At 41.6% G+C, this 8,347-nt stretch overlaps 1 pseudogene; it reads right to left on the reverse strand.

Annotated features, from left to right (window-relative positions):
* Window positions 1–986: 986 nt before the first annotated feature.
* Window positions 987–4,567, reverse strand: LOC120233025 (annotated as a pseudogene).
* Between the last annotated feature and the right edge of the window lie 3,780 nt (window positions 4,568–8,347).

An 8,347-nucleotide genomic window follows, 5' to 3' on the forward strand; every position in this document is an offset into this window, starting at 1 on the left:
AGGAGTAATTCATCCGATCTCTAAAGCAGCAGCAGTTCTGATTCTAGATAAAATTTAAAAGTAGGCAAAAAGATCATGTGTTTTGTCTGAGGCTCCTCTTAGTCCTGGGTATGTTCCCCTTCTAGCCAACATTGCCCTTCTTCTCTTCTCCCTAGAAAATTTGTTCATTCATCCAACAGGCATCTATAGACCACCTATAGAGCATCTATAGAGTATTAATTTTGTACCCCCCCCCTTTTTTTTTGAGAGAGAGGAAGAGAGAGCGAGAAACAGGGCGACAATGCACTTAAGAGCCAGGGTGAGACAGAGGGAGAGAATCTTAAGCAGCCTCCACACTCAGCACGGACCCAAGGCAGGGCTCAATCCCATGACTCTGGGATCATGACCTGAACCAGAATCAAGAGTCAGCGGCTCAACCAAGGAGCCATCCAGGCACCCCTGTACCGCCTTCTGTGCCTAACACAACTGTGTTTGTGTAATAGGTACAGAGCAGACTAACAGGTGGCTTTGAAAATGAATTATTTGAATATCAACATTTAAAACTTAAAAAAAAAATCTTTTGGTAAATGTTGCTTGATTGTACTAAAGAGTTGAAAATTGCTATTTCATGACTAAGACAGGTTTTCTCACGAACTCCACCCTGAATGCACTCTTGACTCCAACAGGAAATGCTGTTGTGATCACAAACATGACTCACGGGAAAGCCTGCCTTGATCTCTCCGCTGCCTCTGCTCTGCGTGTTTTGAGACGCTTCAACATTTAGGGGAGTTTCCAGTCTTGTTTTGATTCCTCTATCCTGAATCTCCCTCCTATCCAGGCTCTCCTCCCTGAAAATGTCACGTTTTCCACGTAGTTAAAAACGAAACCACAAAATAACAACAGGACAACCCATCACAAAACCGGAAGCTCTTCACTAGTGCACGGTGATCTTTGCGTCTGTGTGCACGTTGTTTCAATTCAGATTGTACTCTCAAAGTGAGGCCGCATTAAATATGCGTAGCCCACTCCTTCAAACTGGAGTCCCTGCAGAGTGCACGGCCCGGCCTCCTAGACCGCCGTGTCCCCACGGCTCCAGCGCGGAGCACGAAGGTGCCGCGCAGCCGGTCACGTCCAAGGCGTACACCACCGGCTGCGAGTTGTCGACCCATAGCTTCATTCTGGAACCCCAAAGTCCACGTCGCCTCACTGAGGCACGATGGTGTCACCGTCCGTTCCTGGGGTCCAGCATGTCCTTCCAAGTCACCTTCTCCAACGCCCTAAGGGTGGCCGCAAACCCTGACGACTGCAGCACGGCGCGAGCCACGCAGGGTCTCAGACTGTGGTGGGTCACCGCGCACGCGCAGCGCTCACTGTGCGTGATGGGTCCCCTTGGGCCTCAGAGCCCAGGAGCGGCGTGAGGCGCTTGCGCGTCAGGGCTGACATGCGCACTGGCTTCCCCGATGTGCAGGAAGTCGCTGTGCGCGACGCCTTCCCAGGTGTGGGGCCTCGGCCTCAGGAGTCCGTGATGGGATGCAGGGGCTGGGCAGCGCCTTGTCATTGTCCTTCTTTGGAGGCCTGCAGTGGTCCTGCGTCGCGTATGCTCTGGGCCTTTCCCTCAGGCGGTCTTGGGCGAGAAGGGTGGAGGGGCCTGCTCCTGATGACCGCCTCCTTCTCCAGGAAGCCCCGCAGCCGGTCCTGCGCCGCAGCGGCTGCAGCGCGTGCTGCTGCTCACGCCGGGCACCCCCCTGCTTCTCATCTGCCTTCGTCTTTAGGGCGATGTCCTTCTAGCCCGGAGTGTGTGCAGGATTGCCTCACGTTCATACGGGCAGACATTTCCGGGGACCACAGGGCTGTGGCAGGGCTGCGGAGAGAGGCAGCAGCAGTCGGAGGCCCTGACGTCATCCCGGGCTCCGTAGAAAGTTCTGGGCCCTGTAGCCGGAGGCCCCGCTGTGTCTTCTCACGGTAGGTATAGATGTCCCGCCTCGCGATTCTTGCTGTCGTGTGTCATCCTCACAGACGACTCATTGTTTTTGCGTTGCTTCCTCAGCTACGCTCCAACACAGTGATCATTTGAAAATCAAACACACATGCACACTTTCCCTTCGTTTCCTTCGACAGGTTGAAGCCGAAAGCTGTCAACATAAATTTCTGAAGTTATCTTCGGTAGGCAGACATCAAACATATTTTCCAGCTCTTATAGGAAAAACACTTTTTTTCGTTTTTCTTTTCCTTTTTTCTTTTTTTTTGCAGACAGTTATTGGGGGCAGTTCTTTTCGTTTTCAACAGTAATTGATGCAGAATTTTATTTTAGCCTTGGTTCCTGGCCAGGGTGTTTGGTCCTCAGTTTATGGGCTGTGAAAGCAGTGGTTTGCAGAATGTGGTTCAAGTTTGCTTTTCCCAAAATACTTCTGCCCCCCCCGCCCCTTTTTTAGTTCAAAAACCTGTACTATAGAATTTCTTTTCTGTTTAGTGATGTAGGGGACAGAAAGTGATGAAGGGGGCAGTATAGGCCCTTCATTTCTGCACCCTCACAGTTGACTGGCAAGTTGGTTAATACAGAAAGCTGTAGCCTAAGATGTAAAGATAATGGATAGCAGTGAGAGAAGCAACAACAAACTTCAGGTGACTGCATGTGACTGAAATTAAATCAAAGAAAAGGAAAGCACCCAGAGGAAGTGGGAAATGTATGAGGTTGAGAGGAAGAAGCTTACACGTTTGCTTTAGCTTGGCTTCTCCTATTTTGTGGCAGAAACTTGAGTCTCTGGTTCTGTAAATGAAGATGAGAAAAACTAGCGGAAATGAAAACTAGAAACCATACAGCAGTGTCAAAAATAATTTATCTAAAAGTGTGATGAAGTGACAGTAAATCAGTGTTGATTCATAAATATCCATAAACAGATTATCCTTCCAATAATGGAACTCAGCTGTTGAATCGTTTTTAGATGTCATGTCTCTTAAGAACTGACAAGCCACAGAGAAGCAAGGCCACTATTATTCTCATTTTATAGGTGAGGAAATGGAGGCTGACAGAAGTTAGCTGCTTGCACAGTCCTCCAGCTCACTGGTGACAGAGGTGTGACTTGAACACAGAGATTCTAAGTTCTGAGGCATCTGCCTCCTGTGCCTGAGAGAGGCTTTTGGGAATAGTTTAGAGTAGGCATCTTCTTTTGTATGCTACTGGGGTGAAAATATCATAGTCACTTAGGAGGAAAATAAAACAGTATGAGAATATGTTTGGACACTAATACCTTGTGAGATATAGATGGGTTGGGGAAAGGTGGGAATTGATTATGTCAGATTAATTCTCCTTTCACTTAAAATGAAATTAAGGAAAAATCGGAAAAATAACTGGTTCTGCCAATGTCACCAGCTATCACTTTGAGAGGTTAGGTCTCAAGGTGGAAAATTCCAAGTCAAGGTGGAAGACAACAATTTTCTGCTTTTTGCCCTCTGAGCAGACCAACATGGTGCCTAATGGCAAAGATGCCTTTTTGAAATTTCAAAGGCTGAAACTCCCATTTCAAACTATAGGAATAGATAGGACCGACTTCTCTCTTTGAAGGAATTTATTTATTTATTTATTATTTCTTAAATAGTTTATTGTCAAGTTGGTTTCCATATAACACCCAGTGCTCATCCCAACAAGTGCCCTCCTCCGTGCCTATCACTCCCCTTCCCCTCTCCCCCACCCCCATCAGCCCTCAGTTTGTTCTCAGCATTCAAGAGTCTCTCATGGTTTGCCTCCCTCCCTCTCCCCAACTATTTTTCCCCTTCTTCTCTGAGGGAATTTATTAATAGAGAACTTCCTGTAGTTTTTATGTTAACGCTGGATTTCCAGTGATATACAAAATTTTATTAGCCAAAACTTTGAGTTATGACATGTAGGGTTTTGAGTGTAATTTCCGTTATTCCTTAAGATGTCGTTTGGGGTAGCCCAGATCATGCTCTGGTAACAAAAAAACCCCAACAAGGAATTATTTCTTAGCCATGGTTTCTGTTCTAGCAGATTGGCAGAGGGGCTTTGCTGGTCGTGGTCATTCAGATATTCAGGCTGACTGGGAAGCCTAGTTACCGTGCTGAAGGAAGAAAAGGGAGGACCCTGGAAGATCTCACTTAGACAATCGAATGCTCCAGAAAGGAAGTGACATTGCTTATAATCCATTGACTGAATTAGTTCATAGTCCCCACCCTTACTGGGAAGTATAGTCCTGTCTTGTGCCCAGAAGGCAGAGAACTGGAAGTATTTGGTGGGTAGCACTAATGACTGTCCAAATTCATATATAAATAGGTGAGACCCTGGTAAATAAAATCCTATGGATCAAATCTTTTTTCCTAGTAATGTTGATGATATAATTATTTAAAGAATGAAGTATTCCCACATGCCTATTTATAGCTATAGTCACTAAATGGTAAGTATGGTTCAAGATTGAGAGAAAAACCAGAATTTTAACATAGTCATTATCATATTGGTCATGAACATAGGGGTAAGGAAGCTCTTCTTTTTGACCAGGAAGTATAGTAGTAAATAAAGTATTTTTTGTTTGTACTTATTTTAAAGTTTATTTATTTTGAGATAGAGAGTACGCATGCGCGTGCACAGAGGGAGGGGCGGGGAGTGGGGGAGTTTAAGGACACAGAAAGAGAAGGAGAGAGAGAAACCCAAGCAGGCTGTCCATTGTCAGCACAGAGCACGACATATGATGTGAGCTGAAACCAAGAGTGAGATGCTTAACCGGCTGAGCTACCCAGGCACCCCGTTTGTCTGTTTTAAGTGGAAGATGCACTATGTTAGAGAAATTCTAGAATAGTGATAGCAATTAGATTTTATCTCCTGTAACAATTATAATTTTCGTAAAATAGTAGACTCTAAACTTCTTTGATTTCTTCTACTGGTAAAACATACAATTTATTTGCTTTCATCTCCCATTTATATGTATTTATTTGATTGTCAATTACTATAATAATATATTACATATACTAGAAAACGTTTGCAAAGATAGAAATTAAATTTAGAGGGGCACCCAGTCAATTAAGCATCCGATTTTGGCTCAAGTCATGATCTCACAGTTCGTGGGTTCAGGTCCTGCGTCAGGCTTTGTGCTGACAGCTCAGAGCCTGGAGCCTGCGTCAGATTCTGTGTCACCCTCTCTCTCTGCCTCTTTATCTCTCAAAAATAAATAAACATTAAAAATATTTTTTCAAAAAAAAATTAAATCTAGAAATAAGCAGTCATTTCCTTCCTTCCCCACCAAGAATTGTCTTATCTGTCCCCTTTGGAGACATATGTCCTTGAGCACTTGTTGAACTGGATATTCAGGCCAGGTCAAGGCTCAGTTCTTAGTGAGTAGCAGTTCTCAAAAAGAAAAGGATGTTGTATTTTCCGGATGCTTACCGTTTTTGACTGGAGTTGGTAAGGGTGGGATACCCTACATCAATTTTTGCTTCTTTTCTAGTGCCATAAAACATCCTACCCCAGGTCTCCATTTTCAGATCATGGGAAGTTACACCTCTTAAAAGTCTTCCAATGATTCTTTCAGATGTGTCCTTCCTAAGCTAAACTAAGTGCATGATTAAACAGAGGAAACTACAGTGCATCTAGTTGCAAGCAATTAGACAATGGTTAGCAAGCTGGATCCAGAAACTATACATAGTGGCCTGGGAAGATTTCATATGATGTGTTTCTTTAGTATGAAAGATGCCTGAACTTTTTGTAGTATATGAACTTTGACTCTCCTATAAGATTTTTTTCGAAACTAATTATAAATTTAGTGCTCACAAATTTGAAGGGCAGGAATTACTAGCTTTAGGAATACTACCTGCTAGACATATTTGTTTTTAAAAATCTTGTTTTGAAAGGTAGATAATATCTTCCAGGAAAGGACTGGAGAACTTTCTGTGCCCATGGCTGGAACTACCCATGTTTTATCTGTTTTAGCACAGAAAATGATTTTAATTTTTAGTTTTTTTTTTAATTTTAGAGAGGGCATGAGTCGGGGAGAAGGATGTGGCAGCAGGGAGAGAGAGAATCTTAAGCAGGCTCCATGCTCAGCATGAAGCCTGGTGCGGGGCTCCATCCTGCTAGGATCATGACCTGAACTGAAGTCAGGAATTGGACACTCAGCTGACTGAACCATCCAGGTGCTCCAGCACAGAAAATAAATGCTTTTAGAAGCACTGAGTTTTTAAGAAACTTGAGAGGTTGAGGAAGAATACTTTATGCCTATTGAACTCAAGTAAAAGTACCAGGTGTTCTGGTGTTTAGATGTTTATGCATTATAACAGGCCAGGAATTTTATTCAAAATACAAAATAAACATAACATCTTTCTCAAAGATTGGTATTACAATGGGAATGTCTGTTTATGTTTAAATTGATTTGTTTGGATAGTGGATTTTAATACACTGCACAAAATTTATTGACAGTTCCTTCAAACCTGGCAGTGGTCTATAGGAGTATAATAATTATCAAGATCAGAAACTTCCAGGAAGTCATGGGAACAGATTCTATGTGGCTATGTGTAGTTGTTGCAGAGTTTAAAGTAGTGGAAGGAAGTAAAGGTTGTGACATTTCAAAGATATCTACAGGGCTGTGAACATTAATGCTGATTAATTTTGTATTTTATAGATAATATTATTTATGTATAATATATAATTATCATAATTTCATGTGTGTGTGTATATAACAGCCCAACCTATACAAAAAGACTGTGTGAGAGACATGATATATATACACAGTTTGGTACTTGTTCCACTGAACTTGCAGCTTCTAACTCTAACAAGATTCTTTATCAAGTATTTTGGAAAGACTTAAAAACATTTTTTCCATATATCAAAAAAGTTTTATTGGTGATTGACATTTCTTCTTTCCAACAGATGGTGCTATCTTACTGCCAACTATTCCATGGCAAAGCCTCCAGATAAGTCTCTTTCTTCATTTATCCACTGCTGGTTCTGGTACATATGCCCCATGCACCAGTTGAGTATCATAATGTCTTAAAGTCTCCTGAAAACTTTCTAATAATAAATGTGTTAAATTTTTTGGTAGTTTTCCTTCATTAGCCTCTTTTTATTAAAAGCCAGACGTATATTGGATGCATAGCTTACTTCTGGGTTCCTAATATTCATTGTTTGACTTGGCCATCAACATACTGAAGGAAGATATTCTTTAAAACAGCCAGATTGTGTTGACCTAAAATAAAATACCAAAGGGATTTTGAATAACTCTCCCGTGTATATCCCTAAATATTTAAAAAGGAAAAGATAGCTTTGTTGTATGAGACTCTGTCAGAAACAGAGGTCGTCTGGTTACCTCTTTCAGTCTCTTTTAATTATTTGACTTCTTGACACCATGATTTTTGAGTTAGGCCTGTTAAAGTTGTTAGATGCAACATACAAATACAGAGCTAGCTAACACAGAAGTCATTTGCATCTTCTTGGCCAGTTTTCTGTTCAGTACTTCCACGTTTAATACAATGGCTTGAAAATTAAAGATAAGTATAATAATTGAGTTATATCAAATACTTAATAAAGCATCTTGTGAAACAATTTCAGTTTTATCTCTCATTACTTTATTAAAACTTTTATTTCGAAAATTTTCAAACATACATAAAAGTAGTAGTAGTATAATGACACCACATTATCCATTATCCAGCTTCAGTAATTATCAATATATTGTCAGACATTTTTATCTGTATATCTCCATCTGATTCCATGTTTTTTTTACAGTTTTATTGAGGTGTAACTTTTATATGCCATAAAAGTCACCCATTGTAAGTGAATGCACACTTCCACTGATTTGTAATTTAGTGATTTTAAGTTAATTTATAGAATTATGAAACTATCACCATGGTCTAGTTTTAGAATATTTCCATCATCCCAACAAGTTTCCCTGTGCCTGTTTGCATTCAGTCCTCACTCTCACACTTGACCCCAGATAACTGCTAATCGGCAAAATCTATAGATTGCTACGTTCTGGACATTTCATATGAATGGAATCATACAATGTGTAATCTTTTGCATCTCTCTTAAAGTGTTTTGGTATAATGTTAATCGGTGCAGTCCATGTACTACTGGTTCATTTCTTTTTATTGCTGTATTGTATTTCATCGTATGTAAATAACACTTATGAGGTCCACATCTGGTCTTTGGGCAGTATTAACTCGTCTCTGCCATCACTTTTGCACCTTTGAGAGCCGGACATGGCCATCACTCCTTTGGCTCATTTGTTGAATCCCTTCTCTTTCACGTGAGATTTCTTCCCAGCTTAGAACCAGAGAACCAACAGTTCACTGTAACCCCAAACTGAGAGATTCCACTGGACCCCACTTAGTGGGCTTGAAGAGAGGGACAGGCACCTCCAGTGCCTCCACA

The sequence above is a fragment of the Hyaena hyaena genome, unplaced genomic scaffold (assembly GCF_003009895.1).
Source record: "Hyaena hyaena isolate Hyena2069 unplaced genomic scaffold, ASM300989v1 scaffold_81, whole genome shotgun sequence".
Taxonomy (NCBI): Eukaryota; Metazoa; Chordata; class Mammalia; order Carnivora; family Hyaenidae; genus Hyaena; species Hyaena hyaena.